The 23,367-nt window shown below is 36.1% G+C and overlaps 1 pseudogene; it reads right to left on the bottom strand.

Moving 5' to 3' along the window:
• Positions 1-21,322: 21,322 nt before the first annotated feature.
• LOC134807400 (uncharacterized) lies at positions 21,323-22,469 on the bottom strand (annotated as a pseudogene).
• Between the last annotated feature and the right edge of the window lie 898 nt (positions 22,470-23,367).

Here is a 23,367-nt window from a genome sequence, read left to right as displayed (position 1 = left end):
ATGTACAGCATGGTGACTACAGTTAATAGTAATGCATTATATACTTGAAATTTGCTAAGAGAGTGGATTCTAAGTACTCTTACAACAAAGAATAAGAAAAGGTAATTACGTGAAATGATAAATATGTTAACTAGCTTGATTGTAGAAATCATTTCACAACATATACGTATACCAATGCATCACATTGTACACCTCAAATATATATAAATTTTATTTGTCCATTTTACTCAGTAATGCTGAAAAAATATAAAATATTGGCTGTATATAAAATCACCTTTACAGTCCTATTGAAATAATAACAATTTCTACGTATAAAGTTTCAGAGCAGAAAAACACTCTCATAATAAAGCAGCTACTTAATATCTGGGCAAAAAAAAAAATAATTATTGGTATCTCAGCTTTTGATCTGCTGTTCAGCAGGTGCTTTTCACAATTACCATACTTGTAGCAGAAAAACATGTCTCCTAATGTTAACTTGTCTGGCTTAGTGGATGGGTGAATTTTTATCAGCTTCTGAGTGATGGGTCATAACCTCGGTGAAAAACAGAGCAAAATTCAAAACTCTGGTATGTCAGTATCAGCCCAGCATTTATTTCCCATAAGCCACAGGTGGAGGGGAGGTAGCTGCTCAGGGCTCTTTAAGTTAGGCTCGAAAAACCATGGACAGACATCTGGGTCAAAGGGGCCAGAGAGAAAAATCAATTTGTTCTTTTCTTATTTTAGTTTACCATGTGCATTTTAAAAAATTAGATTTATTAACATTCTATTCCACAAAAATAGAAAAAACAGAGAGGTAGCCATGCCTGAGAGGTATGTTTCAAAGAGCAAACAAATAAGAAGTAACAAAGGAATGGTAACAGTAACGACTAAAGGAGATTGAAATAAGAAATATGCTTTGGCTAAAGAATTCTGGATGTTGAAAGAGATTTGATAAACTTTTTGGAGAGAAAGGGAGTTGTGAGTTTTTAGACAATATTCGATTATTTTATTTGAATCGAGTTGGTCCTGATGGCTGACTTTGAACAGATAAAAGTACCTGATGTACTAGGTGGCTGCTGTTTAAGCAACCTGGAGTTAATAGCTGACACCAGCTTCTTTAAACCAATTTATGCTTATTGTTCCATTATTGGAATGCTAAGCATGTGGGAGTTATTTATATCCTACTACTCAAGGTCATTGCCAAGGTCTGGCTGCAAAAATTCAAAAAATTGCAACCTCAGGCAAAAATGCGTTAAGATTAGTTTCTGGATAGCTAATACTTGCATAAAATATTGGATATTTTTCACTAACGCATGTCCTGGTTTCTGTTTTAGATAATGATGTTTTTACGGGAAACAGGGAAATCATCATGTTTAAAAGAATGGTTTCAAAAACCCAGTAAAATAGTTGATAAACAAGAAAGCAGGAGAAAGAAAAAAATGAATTGTAGAAGGACTACTGGAACTTTCTTCCAAATGGCAAATAATTCAAATATACAAAATCTCTAAGGAAAAAAATAACTTTGTAATAAATTAAAGAGTAAAACTTTCATAATTGTTATAATTGGCAATATATTTATGAGATATATAAATTCATGTTGTAATCAACATGCATTTCTCAATGCAAAACAATGAATTCAGAATTAACTACTTTGTATTCATACTTTTTAACCAACTTTCTTCACAGAAATTTTATTGATAGCACCCCTTCACACTTTGAAGTTGAATTTCCTTCTTATATATTTGCATTGTTCCTGTAGTTCTCCTAGATTACAATAGAAAACTTACTGTTTATAATCCCTGTTTGGGCCACAACCATGACTATTTTGTCACTGTATCTTGATGATTTGGTACAATCATGGATATATAGAAAATACATGGAAAACATTTAATAAATAATAATAAGCATTATGGAATGTGTATTGTATGCCAGATACAGTAACTCTGCTTGCATTACATTACTTTTCACAATAATTTTATAAATTAGGTAAAATTTGTTGCCCCTTTGAGGGATGAAGAAACTAGAGTTTAGTAACATGCCCAGAATCTCATGTCTTACAAGGCAGAAAAATCCAGAGAAATTGGATCTAAAAATGGCAGGAGATTCATGTAAACAATGAATTCTGTAGGTATCATTCAGGAGGATAATTAAACTCTTAACTGCTGAAGAAACTTTGAAATATCCTCAAATCCTTGCTTGAAAATAACACGAGGCACTTTCCATCTAGGGGTATTGTGAATAAAGGTATGATAAACATAACAGATACCTTGACCCCCCAAATATTACATATATATTGTATCAGATCTTCATGATTCCAGATGTTTTTCAAGTAACCAAATGACTATCTTTTAAGATAAAACATAATGCAGAATTTGAGAATAGCAGGCAAGCCTATGAACAGAACTCGTTTAGTTCTATGGAAGAAACTGAATTTATTACTGTATATCCTTTATTACACATCCTTTCAAAAAGCCTGCACATCCTTTCAATAAGCCCACAGAAATAACTGAAATTATTCTCTCACTTTCTCTTTTGTACAACACTCATAAAATTTATCTTTTTTCTATTGTAAAATTTACACAGCATAAAATTTACCATTGCAGCCACATTTAAGTGTATTGCTCAGTGGCATTAAATACATTCACATTGTTGGGCAGCTATCACATAAGCTTTATTTTAGGTGTAGCTGCATCACATTTTCAGATTTTGTGTGTGTTTAAATACATATGGAAAAGTCCATATGGAATAAGCATATAGCTTGATAATTCTTCTTCGACTGCACACAGCCATGTAAGCAGGACTCACATCAAATAACCATGCATTACCAGCACCCCAGATTTCCACCCCAACATACACACACTAAATAAATATTTGTTGAACGTATCAATAAATAAGTGGGCAAAATATGTATATCTCTGCCCCTGAGGAACTTTAACTTCAAGACATATAAGATATTAAAGCAAAGAGCGATCAAATTTCTCTTAGGGAATGTCACTGTTACTAGGAAATCCCCACTAAAGTCTTTGGGGTAATGAGAGCACTTAAGCTATTCGTTAAAAAAAAAAACACTTTCTTGGTATGATTCTTGTAACTACTTCTATATGTTTGAAATTGTTTAAAGAAGAAGAGAAAAAAAGGTCTTCAAAAGCCTTTGATATGTCCAAAAAAGGCAGGTAGAATGAAAATTCCTCAGTGTTTTACATTACCCTTCCTTCTACGTAATTTACACCTGTATAATGTATGAGTCATTGTTCTCCCACGTCAGTTACAGAATGTAGAGCTGTTGTCATCCTGATACTTTTTATTCATAGTCCCGATCATTATCTCTTAATATCTGATTTTTGTCCTCATTCCATGTGTCATTTATTATTGATGGTCTTTTAACAGCTGTCTCAGTGTTCAGACAATCCATGAATACAAATTTGCTCTATGCTGTGTTTCATTTGTTCAGTTTTTAAAGTACATATCTATTTTCCTCTCCTTTTCTACTTCCATGCCTACATTTTCTTATATATAGTATGAATTTCTGGTAGTTTGTTTCCAAATTTTTATCTCTATGCCTGTGTATGTGTACACTAAGTAAGCGTAGAACACACAAATTGTCAGATAATTTTTTATTAAGTAATACTTTTAAAATGAATTTTTAGTTTTGACAACATAAACCACTGGGATGATTCTAGACTTACTTGGACAGGAGATAATTATTCAAGAACACGAGGATATAGTTTAAGGACTGGGTAAATAGAACACAACATATACCATCAAATTTGTATTCATAGATTATCTAAACCCTGGGATGGCTTTGAAAAAAAAAAGACAATCAATAACGAATGACACATGAAATGAGGGCAAAAAAATTGGATGTTAAGACATAATGATCATCAGGGCTAGGAATAAAAAGTATCAGGATGACAACAGCTCCATAATCTTTAACTGACATGTGGGGAAACAATTATTTAAATGGAGGAATCTGTCCACCTAGAAACACATAGTCTTATTTCATAGAGAATGGATACAAGCCTTGAAGAAAGAAAAATCAAATTTTGAATCTCAGATTTGCCACCTACAAAATATGACTTTGAGCGTTGTTCTAACTTTCATAATCTTAGTGTTCCCATCTGTAAAATGGATTTATCTTGTGAGTTGTCATAACACTAAATGGCTTTGAGTATTGGATTTCACAATAAGATGAGCTCAATATACTCCAATTCTCTTCATTGCTCCCCATTTTACTATTGCAATTTCAAATTATCGGAGTGTTTGTGTTTTTTATAATACCTCTGTGCATGGTTACTTAATTTCTTTCTGATGAAGAAACTAAACTCCAGATATATTTGCATGTTATTTATGGAAAATTACAAAAATAAGAGCTAGTATTTATTAAGCACACATGTGTCAGGCACTACAGTAAATCCTTTATGTACCACAACCCTATGTGTTATATGTTTCTTATTTAACATCCAACCAAACTCAGACTTGGAAGAAAATGTATGTGCATTCCCCAAGATTATATTACCAATATCTAGTAAAGCTAACACAACCCCAGAATTATGTGATGCCCCCACTCCTCAAGTTAAAAGTGTTTTTGCTATTATTACTAATGACAATAACCCTATTACTGTACAGAACTTTTACCAAGTGTTTTTACATAAGATGCATTTTATTCCTACAAAATTGTCAGGTATGCATGACATATTATTATATGGCTTGGGTTATTATAACATTTTATTTTTAACAAATAAGGAAATAGTGATCCAGACAAGTAAAGCCATTGTCCAAGATAATTGATTAGCTGAGACAAAGCTTGCGTAAGTTAGAACTGGTTTCATACCGCAGCTGAGAGCCATTTATGCACGTTGCTTCTCAAACCTGCATGTAGCGATGTCATTTGGGAAGCTTTAAATCAGCTATAGTTAGAATATTTACATCAGGGAAATTTGCAAATACTGCAGATAAGTGTTTCCTCTCTCCCAGTAGCTGGTTTATCAGCACACTCACCATGGACGTTGACATAGCCACCTGAGAATGGCAACATGAACAAACAAACATAAGGCAGAGAGAACAATCTCTTTCCAACGCACTATGTTTTTTGGCCTTTTCTTCTTCTCTTTAAATGTGGAAAGAACGTTTAAGATGAGATCTCCTCTCATGACAAATTTTTAAGGACATAATATATTTTTGTCGACCATTGGTACAATATTACATAGCAGGTCTCCAGAGCATATTTATCTGGCTTAACTGAAACTTGTAGTATTACTTTGTTGAAGTTAACACTATGTGTAATTTTTTGTGTGTGTCTTCACGGTTTAGTGTCTGTACCCATCTACACACACCCCTCACCAGACTTTACAGTCCAAGAAAATACGAATTTTTTTCAACTTACCAACAGATGTCAACTTCCTATTTTATTCCCTGACTCATAGTAGGTATTTTAGCGAATACATTTTGAAAGAATGTGTAACATATTTCATTGGCAACTGATATAATTATTTATAGATTTACAGTACAACAGTTTTGAAATTCTTTACTCACTGATTCCATACTATAATTTCCTTTTTTTAACTTTTGGTTCAAATAAAATGAGAATCATAGCTTCTAGAAGAGGTTCTGTGACAATATGAAAGCATCAATTCACAAATCTAGAAATTTAGCTGTCTACTTTTGCATGTCTCTCTAGCTAAAAATTGCTTTCATATTTTTAAATGGTTTGAAGAAATCAGAAGAATGATATGTTGTGATGCATGAAAATTATATGAAACTCAAATTTCAGTGCCCATAAATAAAGTTTCATTGAAATAGGCACATTCATTCATTTATGGCTTGCCTATGGCTGCTTTTACACTGTAACTACATAGTGAAGTTGTTGTGACAGAGATAGTCTGTAAAACATAAAATAAATACTATCTATCTCTTTACAGAGAAAGCTTGCCAACTCCTTCTGTAGAACATACTCTTACTGAACTGCTTCCAATGTTGAGTTTACTTTTGAATGAAGTGTTCCTTCTATGGTGAAACAGCTAAATTATAATAAACACTTCCCTTATATTGAGAAAAATATTACCACCTGCATATTTTATTAACAAGGCCATAGATTATATTGGAGTGAGAGCTTGATCTCTTTAGCCAAATTGATTTAGGTGGAATCCTGGCACTTCTCTGTTCCAACTGTGTGTTGGAGCAGAACAAGCTAGTTTAACTTTCTGTGTCTCATAAAGCTACACCTTAAAATTGTGACTGTTAAACCAATGTTAATATTTACATATTCATTTTTATCCTTACATGATAGTTTCTACAGATAGGAACACATCATTTTTTTTTCCCCTAGAGAGAGGACCTATAACTGCTACTGAACCTAATGTGGGCCTGCCTGCTCAATGCAGCAAAACCACACACTGTCATCGAGATTTGCACTGAGAGAAAGTGAGGCATGTCTTGCAGGCATCGAGCAAGAATTGAGTAGCTAATGCTTGAGACTCTAACCTCTCCCCCTCCGCCCCCCGTTGGCTTAAATGTAAAGATTTTTAAAGGATGGGAGGCAGAGGTTATGGGCAAAGTTATAAATCAATACATGGAGGCTATGTATGGGTTTGACCTAAAAATATGGGACATCTTGAAGCAGAACCTCACAGGTAATAGGAAGATATAAAGATTCTCTGATTGATAATTGGTTAAGGAAGTAAAGCTTTGTCTAAAAACTTGGAGTCAGCAGAAAGAATGTTAAGTTCTGGCTTATGGATATGACTTCCTCCAGCTCCCTCAGGAAGAAATTTAGAACATTGGGTCAGCAGATGGCATTTTCCTTTTGGAGGGGGCCCAGGTCTCTGAAAACTCAGGAACATATGTGACGATGTTATCTTTGGTTTCTACAAGGAAACAAACACTTCGTGTCTCTAACTTCCTTGGCAATTGTTTTAAGTGGTTATTACCTTCTTGCTTATCAGGCTTCTTATTTACTTTTCAAAGCTACACAGGTGCCTCAAATCTTTCTTGAAGGAAATCAAGATTTTCCTTTATTTCCATGCTTGGCTGGGCCCAGTCTACCTCTAAGAGGAGTCCCTGCTATATCTCATAACTTTTTTCATACTCATGAACGTGTCTTGGATTCTCAAAAACTAGAATTCTTGCCTATTAAAAGTGTACCTGTCATGCAGCAAAATCTTCCATACCCCTTGTACCCAGTAGAGATTAAAAGTTTGACTTCAACAAATACTCTGAGGATCCCTTCTCCTGAGATCTCCTGAGATCTGCTGAGCATATTTTAAGGAACCCATTCTTAGAGAATCATCCACTTTCTTTCTGAAACTGAGTTTTGCAATCCAAACATTATCCCATTCCCAAAATGTAAAACCAAGTTCATTCTTCTGCCTTGCCCCTTCCTCTTCAGAAATTATAGCCATTATATTGAGAGACGGTATTACTCTCTAAAGGTAAAATTCTTCCTGTCAGGGACCACAGTCATTTCCGAGGTGACCCAAGTAATGTGCAGGGACAGAGTTGCTCTCTTTTCTTTTTTCTCACTGGTTGTGGTGGGGGAATGGGCAGGTAGGGTGAGGGGGAAGTTTTCTGAACAGATAATATCATCATACTTAGGGAAAATAGGATGTGAAATAATGTCACCTTGATTCTTATAGCTACGTCTGTTGGCTATCTCAAAAACAGTTTGAAAATTAAAAGACTATTACCAAATGAAAAGTAATTTTTTTTTGTGGGGTGGGGGGAGGGGGGGGTAGCATTAGGTGATATACCTAATGCTAAATGATGAGTTAATGGGTGCAGCACACCAACATGGCACATGTATACATATGTAACTAACCTGCACGTTGTGCACATGTACCCTAAAACTTAAAGTATAATAATAATGAATAAATAAATAAATAAGAAAAAAAAAGTACTTTTAAGACCTGTATTGAATTCAAAACTATTGCTACACCCTAGCATTCCATATCACAATAGGACTTAGAACCACATAGTTCTTCACATAAGAGGATGGCCCAAGCAAAGAGGATAATGTGTAGTTTGTGTGGTAGATGAGCCAACACTGTTTGATGGAAGGCAAAGAGGAGATACAAACAAGTAAAGAATTTTTTAAAATATCTTCCAACATTGCCTAAATCAGTGTCTGTAACCCTACCGATGAAGGATTTTTTGCTCCTTAGTTCAGCTAAATCTGGGTTCTTGTCTCATGATTGGGAAAAATTAGGCATACAGTCACATTTCAGGGTGAGGAAGGTGAAATTTATTAAGCAAAAGGAAAGCTCTCAGCAAAGAGAGGGGTCCTGCAAACAGGTTTCCACCTCACAATTGAATACCCGGGCTCCCACACATGAGCTGAAGAGGCTAGGATCCTCCTGAGCACAAGGCACAAATTACTGGTGGCTGCACCCCAGTTCCCCAGTGTGCATGTGGGCTTAGTCTGAGCCACTCCACATTGATTTATTTCCATTGCTGCCCATGTGTTAAGGGACAGAATTTTTCACCATGGGCATGTTTAGGCAAGCTCCCTGTGGACAAAGACCTGGACAGGTCAGAGGTTCTTTGGGGACCCTTTCCTATCCGCCTAGGCATTTGGCTGTTGCCTGCCTCTATCACTACCTTTCTACTTTTGGGCTTTATTCCTTGACTTGTCCCATCCCAATTTTGAAATGCAAGTATCTGTATTGAAAGATAAGACACATTTACCAGTGATTCATCAGAACTGCAGAACTTAATCACTTTTCTTTGGCTTGTTAAAGACTTCTCAGAACCTCGATCCTCCATATCTAATTCTACCCTCAACTTTTAAATGAATCAGACTACCCTTTGTCTGGAATACAGTCAATCCAAATGAGCCCAAGGCACTCTGGTCCTGATCAACCAATCACTGCTTATTGATGCCCATCACACTTATGTCCCCCATCCCCTAACTTACTTTGATTTCACATGAACTCATTGCCTTTTTCTTTCTAGTTTATGACCCTTATGGGAAAAACATATGTACATACATGAAACAGATAACCAACCACTTAATGCTTTAAGCTTACTCAGCAATAGGAAAACATGAAAATAAAAGAAACCAAGTACATTGAGGCCTAGGTTAGTATTAGTATTCCATAAAGATGGGAACACTTTGAGTTTAATAAAATGACATCTAATTCCTTGCTTGTTTGTTTTGTGGATGATTTATATAGACCTTCATTACAGCACTGATTGTATTTCATCATCTATGTGACTTTTCCTATACTTACTGTATCCTTTTCTCAGCTGTCCAGGCTGCCAGTTTAGTAGTTTTGTGAGTAGAAATGTGTTCCTGTTATATTTTTTTACCACCTATTCATCTCTCATAGTGCTTGACACAGAGTAGGTGCACAAAATAAAAGTTTATTTTTAATCAAAACATGTGCATACTTGGACTGGGAAATGGAGGAGAGAATTTCTCATGTTCTAAGTTTCCACTGCTGACAACTAGAAATAATTTAAGTGCACATATAGAAGAAGACAGCATTTTATTTCGAGGCTTCTCACAGTAGGCACGTGGGAAGCTTTCCCTCTTATTCATTGTAATACCTCATCTTTATTCATTCACTGTCAGTGTTGACATTCATCCTGTGCCGAAACGTTATCCGCAGTTTCTCTTGATTAAACAGTTGTCTTAGTTGTCCTCTGTCATTTTTCTAGCAGGGATACTTGTTTGAAACAATGAATCCTGAAACTCTAATTCTCTTCCTCTCCATGTAACCCCACCACTTGGGAATTTTTGTGGCCAATTCTACTCTTTTCAGGCCAATTGCATTTTTCCCTGCTGCCCAGGATTTAGTAGAGAGAAATGTTGTAAAGCAGGAATTGGGCTTCAGTGATGGGTGTTGGCTCATCCTCTGCAGCCTGGAGCAATGGGTTGTTGATAAACTTTCAGAGATGAGGATAAGGTTGTTTCCTTGATAGTTTTCATTTACATATTCCTAAACTCTTGTTCTCTAGTGGAACAGAGACATTTTTACAATCTGGTTGATAAAAAATCGGGAATATGCAGGAAAACTTCATGTGTTTACAGAAGAGTGGTTATAAGTAAGGGTTTGTATGTCAGAACAATCTGAGTTTGAATCTCAGTCTGTCACATACTAAATACTTCTGTGACTTCAAAACATGTAGGTTAACCATTTTAAGGTAACCTTGCAAATAAAATGAGGCTAAGTACTTGAAAAGTGTTTTTTAGTATTCAGTGGGATTTTTGATGATGTTATTACTATTACTTTAGTTTCATTTTCTATAAAATGAGGATGATGTTATCTGCCTTAAATATTTGTAATTGTATTTTATTAATCTTATTTATAATTATTGGCTGGGCACAGTTGCTCATGCTTGTAATCCCAGTACTTTGGGAGGCCGAGGAGGGCGAATTGCTTGAATCCAGGAGTTTGAGACGAGGCTGGGCAACATGGTGAAACCCCATTTCTACAAAAATACAAAACATTAGCCAGGTGTGATATATTTATATATAATATATATTCATATATGTTTACATATATTTTATATATATTTATATATTATATGTATTTGTATATTATATAGTTATATATAATATGTATATTTATATATAAAGATTTATATTTATATAATATATTATATATAATATATTTATATCATATAAAATAATATATATTTATATATAATTTATATATTTTTATTTATATATTTATATATATCTCGTACCTTTATTGTGGTATGATTAATATATAAAAACTTGCACATATTTAATGTATACAATTTGATGAAATTGGATAAATGCATATATCCATGATATCATCACCACAATCAAGATAACAAACATATATATCACCTCTAAAAATTTTCTTGTGCTTCTTTGTTTTTAGTATTTTTACTATAGCAATGTTTAACATGAGATCTTCCCTCAACACATTTTAAAATGCACAACACTCTATTGTTAACTATAAGCACTATATTATATAGCAGGTATCTAAAACTTATTCATCTTGTATAACTGCAACTTCATATTAATTGAATAACATATTGCCATTTTCTCCTCCCCTATCTCCTGGCAACCACCGTTCCATTTTCTTCTGTAATTTACACTATTTTAGATATCTCTTATACCTGGAATCGTGTAGCATTTGTCCTTCTGTGTCTGGCTTATTTCACTTAGCATAATGTCTTCTAGGTTCATCCATGTTTTCACAGATAATAGTATTTCCTTCTATTTTAGATTGTGTGTGATGTCTGGACATGGTAAATATTTAATAAATAGGCCCAATTTCATATTAAAGTCTACTTTATTTCTAGTTTTCTGTTTTTCCAATTCTTATTATTTTAATTATCATAAATGACTCATCCATGAAAACAGGTGATATAGGAATACCAAGTATAAACTTTAGCATTTTCCATCAGGAATCACCCAAGGCCATCTACCATTTGTTCTTGTAGTGTTAATCAAATTAGCTAAGATAGAGAAATAAACTGTGTTTGTTAATGGATGAATAGATAAAGGAACTATGATACATACATATCAATTTCAGTCCTTAAAATGAATGAGATCTTTAAAAAAATTTGTCATTAAACACTTTTTAAATTGTCATGAACATTCCTTTGTCCATTTCCCTCCACATCTGTCTTCATAATATTGTAACTAAAGAGCGCAGCACAGTACCTCGCTCACAGGTAGAATTGAATAATACCATGGGGATAATTCTCTAACTATACCATTAGGGAGAAAAGTAAAACATATTTTTATTGTAGACCACAGTGACTATTTTTATATTACCCTGGGCATGAAAATCAGACTGGAATTAAATTTTCTAAACAGTAACTTCTAGGAGTTTCTTTCAGAAGCAAAGTATCATTTTCCAGATTGAATGAATCATTTGGTGACATAAAACCACCTTTTCCTGGTGGAAAAATGTTTGTTTCATACAGTTGTATGCGAACAACTATGTTAGTTGCTACAAGAAAAAGAAAAAATATTAGATATTATCCTACCTAAAAATATACTGCAATATATTGGGTTAGATAGATTTGCCTGTAGACATAATAGTTGCTGTGATAAAACTGACAAATTGTGCTCTTGGGAGAAGAAACTTCTAATATGTACTTGGAAATTTGGAAAGATCTCACAAAATGTTAGCATTTTAGCTAGGCATGGAACATTTCATAAGATTTCACTCCATGAAGGAAAGGATATGAGAAAAATAGCATCAGTATGATCACAAGGTTTGAAAATTGGTCTGAATAATTAGCAAATTAGAATGCCATTGTGAGTTAAGTTTGATGAGAGCTGAGTCTAGAGATAGACTGAATCCAGCCAAGCAGCATGACGGTCATGATGAGCTGTACGTGTGCTACTGAATCTATCGATTTAGACCTTAAAGCATTTTCCCAGAAAAGTAGAGCACTGATAAAAGCTGAGTGATGTAACTTGGCTTCAAAAATTCTTTTGAAAAGTTAGAAGGCACTCCAATTAAAGGACAGATAATAAATTATGGAAAAAAGTCTTTATTAATTTTTGCTAGTTTTTAAATTAATGATAGAACATTTCTACTGAAGGAAGGAGAAAGGCTTCATTTATAAAGAGTATCCTCTTGTGTTCTTATCTAAAAATAATGAGACTCTAGAGAGTAAGGCATTTTTGGTCTGGGGTTCCAGGGATATACGAGGAATAAAGAGCATTTATAATTTTTTTGTATGTTATTTCTTATGGTATCATTAAAACAATTGAAATGTTTTCTCATAGTTCCGGAAGCTAGAAGTCTGAAATCAAGATGCTGGTAGGGCCATGCTCCCTCTGAAGTCTCTATGAAAAAACACTTCCTTACTTCTTTCCAGTGATTACCTAGAATTCTTGGCATTCCTTGGCTCCTGGAAACAACATTTCACTCTCCCCACCTGTCCACATAGCAACCATCTCTGGATGTCTGTATCTGTCTCTACTCCTCTCCTTACAAGGACACCAGTTATAATGGATTATGGCTCACCTTCATCTTAACTTGATTAGATCGGCAAACACCCTACTTCCAAAAAAGTTCACATAAACAGATAAAGAATAGAACATGGACATATTTTTCTTAGGGGGACCACAATTTAACCTGTAAAACTTGGTTACTAAACAACACACTTCTAAGTAATCCAGAGAGGTAACAGGAAGTCTCAAAGTAAGTGTAAGCTATATTTAACTGAAGGAAAATTAACATTCAGCATATTTAAAATTACAGGACACAGCTAAAGTAGTTCTGATAAATAAATTTATGGCACTAAATGTTTAGAAAGGAGAAAAACTCTTGAAACATCAATTAGGCTCCAACTTCAAAAACCTAGAGAAAAAAAAAATAAATCCAAAGTAAGCAAAAGGAAGGAAATTATAAAAATAAAAGCAGAAATTAATAAATTTGAAAACAGAAAAGCAATAAAGAAAATTATTCAAACAAAAATCTGGTTATTTGTAAAGTTATTTATAATTGACAAAACTTTTACTAGACTTGTTAATTTAAAAAGAAAGAAGGTGCGAATTAATGAAATGAGGGAAGTCATACAGACCCTGCAGATGTCAAAAGAATAAGGAATACTACAAACAAGTTTAATCATATAAATTTGATAACTTTATGAAATGAATCAATTTCTTAAAAAAACAGTCATCCAACATGATATTCAGTAGCCTTAAAACTCTAAAAAATTGAACTTAGAATTTAAAATCTACCAAAAATGAAACCTCTAAGCTGAGATGGTATCAGTTGAGAATTCTACCTGTCATTTAATGACAAATTAAGATTGATTTTACACAATCACTTCCAGAAAATGAATACACAAAAAAACTTCTAATTCATTTTTTGAAGCTAATAGTAACCTATTACCAAAACCAAAGACAAAACTAAAAGAAAACTATAAGCAAATATCACTTATGAATATAGAGAAAAAAATCCTTAACTATTAAGAAATAGAATTCAGTAATATAATAATGATATGCCATTATCAACTGAAGTATATTTTAGGAATGTAAGACTGGTTCAATATTTGAAAATCAGTGTGATCTCTGGCTAACACGGTGAAACCCCATCTCTACGAAAAAATACAAAAAATTAGCTGGGCATGGTGGCGGGTGCCTGTAGTCCCAGCTACTCGGGAGGCGGAGGCAGGAGAATGGCGTGAACCCGCAAGGCGAAGCTTGCAGTGAGCCAAGATGGCGCCACTGCACTCTAGCCTGGGCGACAGACGGAGACTCCACCTCAAAACAAACAAACAAACAAAAAAATCAGTGTAATCTGACAAACTAAAAGTTTCATCATCATATCAATATAAGCAAAAAAGCGTATTCAAAATTCAACACACAAGCATAAATATTTCAGAAAAACTGGAATTAAAAAGATTTTTTCATCTTGAAAAAGAGTATCTTAAACACTGATATTTAAAATTATACCGAATGATGAAAGACTGAATGCTTTTCTTATATGATTAAAAATAAGGCTAGGATATCTGCCTTTAGCTTTCTTATTAAATATAGTGTTGGAATTTCTAGACGGTACAGTAAGACAGGAAATAAATGGCATACAGTTTGGAAAGAGAAAAAAATATGTTTATTTTCAGATGACAAAACTGTCTACATAGATAATCCCTGCAAATCCATAAATAGTAAAACAGAACACAAGAGTAAACCACCCAGTACTAGTGAGTTTAGCAAGGTTGCAGGATACAAATTAAACCTACAAAAATCAATTTATTTTCTAAATACTGGCAATAAACACATGGCCACTAAAAATTTAAAATATAATACCACTTATAGTTTCTTAATAAGAATGAAATATTTAGGTATAAATCTAACAAAACATGCAAAAGACATAATTTAAAAATTACAAAATGCGACCAAAAGAGATATAAGTTGTAAATAAAAGAGGTATATTCACAGATTGGGAAAGTTAGCATAATAAAGATGTCACTTCTTTTCAGATTGATATACATGATTAACACAACTTCTATCAAAGTCTCAGCAACATATTTTACAAATATAGACAAGATTATTCTAAAATCTCTATGGAAAGGCAAAAACTAAAATAGCTAAAACAATTATGAAACAAAGAATAAAATAGGAAGGAAGCAACAGCTATCTGATTTCAATACTTTTCATGTAGCTACAAAAATAAAAAGTGTGATTTTTGTACACAGAGATCTATGAAAAAATATACAGAACATTGAAACAGACCTCTGCAAATAGGTCCACCTGATATTTAACAAAGGTGCAAAAGCAATTCAATGGAGGAAAGACAGCCTTGTAAACAAACAGTGCTAGAGCAATTGGACATTTATAGATAAGATTTGGCCTAAGGCTTTCATCTTATAGAAATGTTAACTCAAAATGGATCATTGATTTAAATGAAAAGTGAAACTATAAAAGTGGTAGAAAACACACAGGAGAAAATAACTGGAATCTAGGGCTAGGCAAAGAGTTCTTAGACTTGATACCATAGCACAATCCATAAAAGGAAATATTGATAAATTGGACTTGATCAAAATTAAAAACAAAATAAAACAATAACTTTAGGTCTGCAAAAGAGTCTTTTGGGGGATGAAAAGACAAGCTACAATGTGATAAGAAGTATTTGCGAAACACATATCCGTAAAGAATGCAAAGAATCTGAAATATATAAATAACACTTAAAATTCAATAGTAAAATAAATAAATTTGAAAATGGGCAAAAGATATGAAAAGATATTTCACTAAAGACATACAGATGACAAAAGCATGCATTAAACAACCAATAGCCATTTAGGAAATGTAAATTAGAAGCACAATATAATATCATTACTCTATCACAATGACTAACATTTTTACAAAAGGACAGTGACAATACCAGATGCTGGAAAAGATGCAGAGAACCTGGATTATTCATACAATCCTGAGATGTTTGGGGACATGCAATGGAAAATGGTACATCTGCTCTGGAAATCGCTTTGGCCACTTCTTAACAATCTAGATGTTTAAATTTCATATGACCTAACAATTGCACTCCTGGGCATTATCCCAAAGAAACAAAAACTTATGTTCATGCAAAACACTGTACATTAATGTTTAAGGAAGTTTTATTTGTAATGGTCCCAATGGGGAAACTACTCAGGTGTTCTTCAACAGATGAATGAATGAATGAATGAATGAATGAAGTGTGGTACATTTATACTACCATGGAAAACAACTCAGCAATAAAAAAGGAACAAAACTATCTGAAAATAACAATCTGGATGCATTTCCAGAGACTTACACTGAGTGAAAAAGAAGTGAATACTGAAAGATCACATTCTGTATGACTTCATTTATCTTACCTCCTTTATTTGCATTGTTCAACGAGCTCAAGATTATAGGACCCCTCTCCTGAGTTCTCCAATATCTCAGGCTCTCATAATTTTTTTAATGTTCTTGGTTTAATTTGCCTGGAAATGTCTCCATATTGCTCTTGTTCTTGAATGACGGTTTAGTCAAAATCACAGTTCAAAGCTGGCTATTACTTCTTTACAAAATGTAGAAGATATTTTATATTAGACATTACTGCAGTGGTGTCATTTTTTTGTAACTCCATTATAGATGATCCTTCCTTTCTACCTCTGGCTATATACAATTTTATGTTTTTCTATGGCAATGCTGTAATGCATTTGATTTAGGTAAAGACCTGCCCCATTCACAAGCAAAGCCATTGCTAAATGAGAATCTCAGAGAGGTAGGTCAATCAGTAAATGAAAAGAGGAGAAAATAAATCCAGTCTATGGTACATTTGGTGCTTCTAACAAAAACAGTGTTTATAAGAAATGTTTAAGAAGCCCTTGGGAAAACTGGGGGAATCTATATCTGGAATATAGTGTCTGGATCTAACAAGTCTCCTGTTTCCTTTGCTGGTGCTAGAATACCTCCTGCTTCAGTGGTTTCCAGAGGCTACTGGATTTTACTGTGGCTTTTATTGTAATAGTCGGTCAATGTAGGTCCAATCCAGACAGGAACAGGCTCCAAGGCTGTGCTATGACTCCCTGAATTTACTCACAGCCATGTCTCTAGAGAGGAGTTCTGCAGATAAATTTGAAATACTATCTATCTGAAATTATATCTGCTATATATAAACAGTATATAGCAGATAAAATGTATATGCATATATTCTGTTTATAGCAGATTATATATATATTCACACACACTAAATTATATATATATATATATATACACACACACACTAAATAGTAGGTAGTGGTTTTAGCTTTACCATTATTTAAAAATTTCTTTGCACACATTTCTTCTCTATCCCACTCCCTTTGACTGTTTTTTTTCTTCAAACTGTTTTATTGCATTCTTGCATTGCAAGCTTAATTCCTCCATTTCTCCCTCTCAACAGTTTAACATAGTTCTCTGAAGTCCTTTGCAGATTTCCTTGTTAACTATGAGTTCCATGTTGTAGCTTCTCATTTGTGGCCTTTGTGTACTCTGTACTAGAGGCATGTATATTCCTAATCTGTAGGTAATTTTTTGTTATATGTTCAGCAGTAATTGTTTTCTGTGAGTCCACACATGGGCCCTTAGCTGTGAAAGTTTCTTCGTGGGTCAGTTTAGTATTTCCTCTGCTAGTGTCCTAATGCTTCGCTGCTATTTTAATTTTTTAAAGTTGATATATAATAATTAAACATATTTATGGAGTACATGTGATATTTTGATACGTACATGCAATGTGTAATAATTCAGGGTATTTAGGATGCACACCCCCTCAAATATTTATCGTTTTATGTGTCCTCATACAACTTGAAATAAAAATTTTTACTAGAATGCAAAAATGTTGCACCACCATAGGTACCATTTTGGATGCAAGAGTAGCAACTGTAGAATAAACTGAAAACCTCTTCATGAGGGCTGATGTGCTTTAGTGCCACCTGTTTGCTGGAGCTCCTCCAAGTCTACTTGGCATCTTTCTGCCACCTTGTCCTGTTGCTTTCACGTTCTCCTAAAGTATATTCATTCTTTTCTTTTCATATTATGTAGAAAATATTACCTAACTGAAGATTTCTACCTGATGTGATGAAGTGAATAAAGGAGCAGAAATAATAATAACAAAGGTCAATACAAAACACTATAGGGGGGATAGCAAAGGTTGGTTCAACAAAAAGTACAGCTAGATAGGAAGATTACATTCTAGGTGTTCTATAGCACTATAGGGTGAATATAACTAACAATAACCTTTTGTGTATTTCAAATAGCTAGAAGTACAGATTTAGAATATTTCTAACACAAAGAAATGATAAATGTTCGAGGTGATGGATATGCTAATTATCCTGATTTGATCACTACACACTGTATAAATATACCAGTATTGAAATGTTACACTGTACCCCATGAAGTCTAATTACTATGTGCCAATTAATAATAAAGCAAAAACTACACTATTTAAACATGCTTTATCTCATCAATTTATTTAAATGACATAAAATTATATACAGTAATATGCACAACAATGTATTATTGAGTATGTATGACAATAATTGCCAAAAAAGGAGGTAAGAGACAATAGAGCTCTACAGGAGTAACATTTCTACATCTTTTAATATTTAGTATAAATCTGAGGTAGATTCCAAAAAGCTAAGAAGCATATGATAAGCACAATGGGAAGCATTCAAAAAACCTCAAATGTAATACAAAAAAATTTAATACATTAGAAATATTAATACAAATAAAGCAGTAAAAGAGGAAAAGAGAGATAAACAGATAGGAAGCATATAGAAAATTAAATGTGAAATGGCAGACCTAAATCAATTTATATCAATTACAATGTTACCGGCAGGTCTTTGTTCTTAGAGCTCCTAAGATGGTGGCAGGCCGTTCCCAAGACGGTGAGATTACTTCCTCTACGTGTTTTTCTCTTACCTGATCTTGAACTCAACCCCCATCAGTCATACCGGTATAGGTGAAGTAAGTCCAACAGACACTGGCTCCAAGCCCTCCAGCACAACTAAGATTAATTATTTTTTCCTGTCCAATAAGAAGTATTTGCATGCATGCAAAGAGTGGCAGAGTTATAGCTGTTGCGTGGCATAAGGGCGTGGGCGGTGAAAGTGGGGTTTCCTTTAGAAAAACTCCATACGATGGGGCATCAATATTTCTGGGAAGCCACATTCTCCATAGAAGCTCTTGGTAAGGGGAGCTACTGGTAGTACAGTGGCATGGAGGAGGTGCAGTGAGAGTGAAAGGGGTAAGAGAACAGTAAAAAGAAAAATATGACAAGAGAGGGCCATGGGGATCTATGATTCTAGTTACTTTCCTCATGGTTGTTGCTTGAAGAGCGGGCACAGATCCTCTAGAGGTTCATAGGAATAGCTAGTGTTGTCTCCTGGATTTTCAGGCTCCTTTGGCGGTATCCAGGGTTTGACTCAAGTGTGATGTGTCCAAGACTCCACTCCAGCCCCTTTAACCACAGTTGGGGTAGATAAAATGACTGGATAGGGTCCTTCCCAGGATGTGTCTAGGGATGGGGAATTAGAGGGAAGGGACTTGACTAATACAATATGTCACCAGGGTGGAATAATTCCTTTCCCTCCTCTCGGGGACAAGTTGCCTACAATGTTTTAAGAACTTGTTGATATTTGGCTAAGGAGGTGATGTCTGCAACTAAGTTGGCTGTCTCTCGGTCAAGCACAAGGTCATTGGTTAGGAAGGGCCATCCATACAGCATTTTGTATGGGCTAAGTCCTGCTTTATGGGGATAGTTTTGGATTCTTAGTAAGGCTATAGGCAACAGAGCAGGCCATGCAAGGTGGGTTTCTTGGGTTAGCATTTTTAGATGTTGCTTGAGTGTTTGGTTTATTTTCTCAACTTTTCCTGAGGATTGTGGCCTCCAGGCGCAGTGTAAGTGATATTGTATGCCTAATGTCTGGGATACTCCCTGGGTTACTGCAGCCTTGAAAGTGGGGCCATTGTCACTCTGTAAGCCTCGGGGAAGTACGAATCTGGGAATTATTTCACGAATTAGTGCCTTTATTACCTCTTGGGCCTTTTCTGTCCTACAAGGGAAGGCCTCTGCCCAACCAGTGAAAGTATCTACCCAGACTAGTAGATACTAAAATCCCTGAGATTTGGGCATGTGGGTAAAATCTAGTTGCCAGTCTTCTGGGTAATGGCCTGTTCTTTGTTCTCCTGAAGGAGCTTGGCGATAAGGCAGGGGATTATTTCTTTGGCACACTTCACAGGCCCTGACTATCTGCTTGATAGTTTTGAAAAGGCCTAGTCCAGTAAATAATGTTTTGGCCATCTGATGGGTGCTATCAATGCCTAAGTGAAAGGTTTGGTGAAGGGTTTTAAGTAATTTCTGTTGGTTAGCTGCAGGCGAAAGTATTTTTCCTTCTTAATGGGCTAGCCATCCTGAGGGGAGGAAACTATGTCCTCGTGAGTTTCCCCATTGTATTTCTCTTGCTGAGTACTGGGGCTTGGTTTCCCAGGGGGGATTACACCATACTAGGGGTCCTTCTGTAAGCATTTCTAATGGAGCGTCCTGCCTTACAGTTCTTTTGTCTTCAATATCTGCTTGGTGGTTCCCTTCTATTTCCCTTTCCTTTCCTTTCTGATGACCCCAGCAGTGTAAGACTGCCACCTCTTTAGAAGTTAGGAATTCCCTTTCTCTCTATATTGCTGAGTGGGCATGGAGGACTAGGTAAGCATACTTGGAGTCTGTATATATATTTACCCTTTTTCCTTCTCCTAATTCTAGTGTATAATGGCCCCTGCTTTTGCTAGCATGTCTCTCCCTAACAAAGGAGTGGGGCTTTCAGGCATAATTAGAAAGGCATGTGAAAAGAGTAAAGTTCCCCACTCACAACTTAGTGTCTGGGAGAAGTATCTAGTGATTGCCTGTCCTAGGACCCCTCGGATAGTGACAGATCTGGAGGACAGATGTCCAGGACAGGTCAGTAAGACTGAGAAGGCCATGCCAGTGTCCAGGAGACAGTTAACCTCCTGGCCTTCAATGGTCAAGCATACCCGGGGCTCTTTGAGGGTGATGGCATGGGCTGGCGCTTGCCCTGGGCACCCTCAGTCCTGCTGCTGGATCATCTCAAAGGTTAGTGGCTTCTGACTCAGAGGACCTTCATTCCCTGGGGGAAGTGGGCCTCCCAGTGATTCCCTTCACATAAGGGGCATGGATGAGGGGGTGGCTTATTTCTATTCAGACAATCTTTTTTGAAGTGTCCATGTAGACTGCACTGGAAGCAAGCCCTATTAGGCCTTCAATTTGGGCAGCCTTTCCCTTTTCCAGAGCCTCCAAAGTCTGCTTGCTTGAAGACCATGACTAAAGCGGTGACCTTTTTTTTTTTTTTTAAATCCCGTTTGCCCTGTTCCACCTGCTCCTTCTGATCTCTATTATAAAAAAGCCGAGGTTGCCAAGTTCAATAGGGCTTCTAAGTTTTGCTCTGGGCCTAAGGTGGAGTTTTGAAGTTTTTTTCTAATGTCTGCAGCTGACTGAGTGATAAACTTATCTTTTAAGATTAGTTGCCCTTCAATAGAGACAGGTGACAGGTATGCTTCCTCAATGCCTCCCTTAGTGTCTCCAGAAAGGCGGTAGAATTTTCTTCCTTTCCCTGTGTTAGAGTGGACATCATTGAATAATTCAAAGGCTTCTTCCTAGTTTTCCTTAGTCCTTCTAGCATGCCAGTTAGCAAATGTTTGTGGCACCAATCTCCATGTTCTGATTTTGTATCCCATTGAGGATCTACACTGGGAACTGCCTGCTGGCCTGTGGGGAATTGTTCTCCTTCCTCTGTTGTCATCCTATCATTGACCTGACTGAGATACCAGAGATCACCAAACTCTCGGGCTGCAGTTATGGCGGCACTTCTCTCATTTGGGGTTAGTGTCTGATTTAGCAGTAACATTATATCTCTCCATGTCAGATCAAAGGATTGCCCTAACCCTTGTAAAACATCAATATAGCCATCAAGGTTATCTGAGAATTTACCTAGGTCTATTTTAATTTGCTTCAAGTCTGAGAGGGAAAAAGGTACATGCACTCTGACTGGGCCAAATTCTCCTCCTCCCACCGCTTGGAGGGGGAATAATCGGGGAATATTGGCACTCTTGGGTTCATTTTTTACCCCTTTGTCTAACTCTTTTTGGACTGTTTGGGTTGAAGGGGGGTCCTTATTAGTTGGGAAAGGAGCTGGGGGAACACCGGGGCAGGGAAGTATAGACTCTGAGGGCTTCCTGTAGGGCATAAATTACACTTTTTACATAATTGCGAGTTGTCTCTTAATGAAAAGAAAATTTGCACATATGGCACTTCACTCCATTTGCCCTCCTTTCTACAAAATAGGTCTAGCTGTAAGATGGTGTTATAATGTATACTTCCCTCAGGAGGCCAGGTTTCTCCCGCTTGAAGAGGATATTGTGGCCAGGTGGGACTGCAGAAGAGTATAAGTCATTTCTTTCATAGCATCTGAGGGTCAAATTGGTCCCAGTTCTCCAGAATACATCTTAGGGGCATTTTTGCCTTGTGGGGAATGTTTCCCATCTGAAAAAAGAACATAATTATGCCAGCACCCCTAGTCATTTTCTAATGATCATTAGTCCTAGAGCATCCTCTCTGGTCCTAATGCTTATTCCTTTCCACGGTGCGTAACCACCCATGGACCTCCGCTTATCAGATTAGTTATGCTCACCAATGTAGCAGTCCTGCACCCCTTTTCCCGCCTTTCTTGACTGCAAAGAAAGGGGTCTGGGCTGCTGGATTCTAGTGGTCCTTTACCAGCGTGCCCAACATTGCCTTTGTGCTCAGGGTTGAGTGCTAAAGTCCAGTTAATAAACTGTTGGGTGCTATGTTGTCCTTCCACTAGTATTGACTTACATAGGATCACTAGGCAAAGCTGTGAGACAGACAATCCTTCTGCTATGTGCAGTATGGGGACTTGGTCCCCTGTGTCCAAACCACTCCAGCCATGACTAAAAGGGGCCAAGATACAGCTTGGGCTGTGGCTTCAAAAGGTGCAAGCCCGAAGCCTTGGCAGCTTCCATCTAGTGTTGAGCCTGAGGGAGCACAAACGTCAAGAATTGAGGTTTAGGACCTTCCACCTAGATTTCAGAAGATGTATGGAAATGCCCAGATGTCTAGGCAGAAATTTGCTATGGGGGCAGAGTGCTCATGGAGAACCTCTGTTAGAGCAGCGCCAAAAGGAAATGTGGGATCCAAACCCCAACACAGAGTCCCTACTGAGGCGCTGCTTAGCGGAGCTGTGAGAAGAGGGCCACCGCCCTCCAGACCCCAGAATGATAGATCCATCAACAGCTTGCATCATGGGCCTGGAAAAGCTGCAGACACTCAATGCCAGCCCATAAAAGCAGCCAAGAATGGGGCTGTACCCTGCAAAGTCACAGGGTCAGAGCTTCACAAGGCCACAGGAGCCTACCTCTTG

Source organism: Pan troglodytes, chromosome 9 (assembly GCF_028858775.2).
Source record: "Pan troglodytes isolate AG18354 chromosome 9, NHGRI_mPanTro3-v2.0_pri, whole genome shotgun sequence".
NCBI classification, from domain to species: Eukaryota; Metazoa; Chordata; class Mammalia; order Primates; family Hominidae; genus Pan; species Pan troglodytes.
The sequence above is the reverse complement of the archived record's forward strand: the minus strand, read 5'-3'. Positions and strand labels throughout refer to the sequence as shown.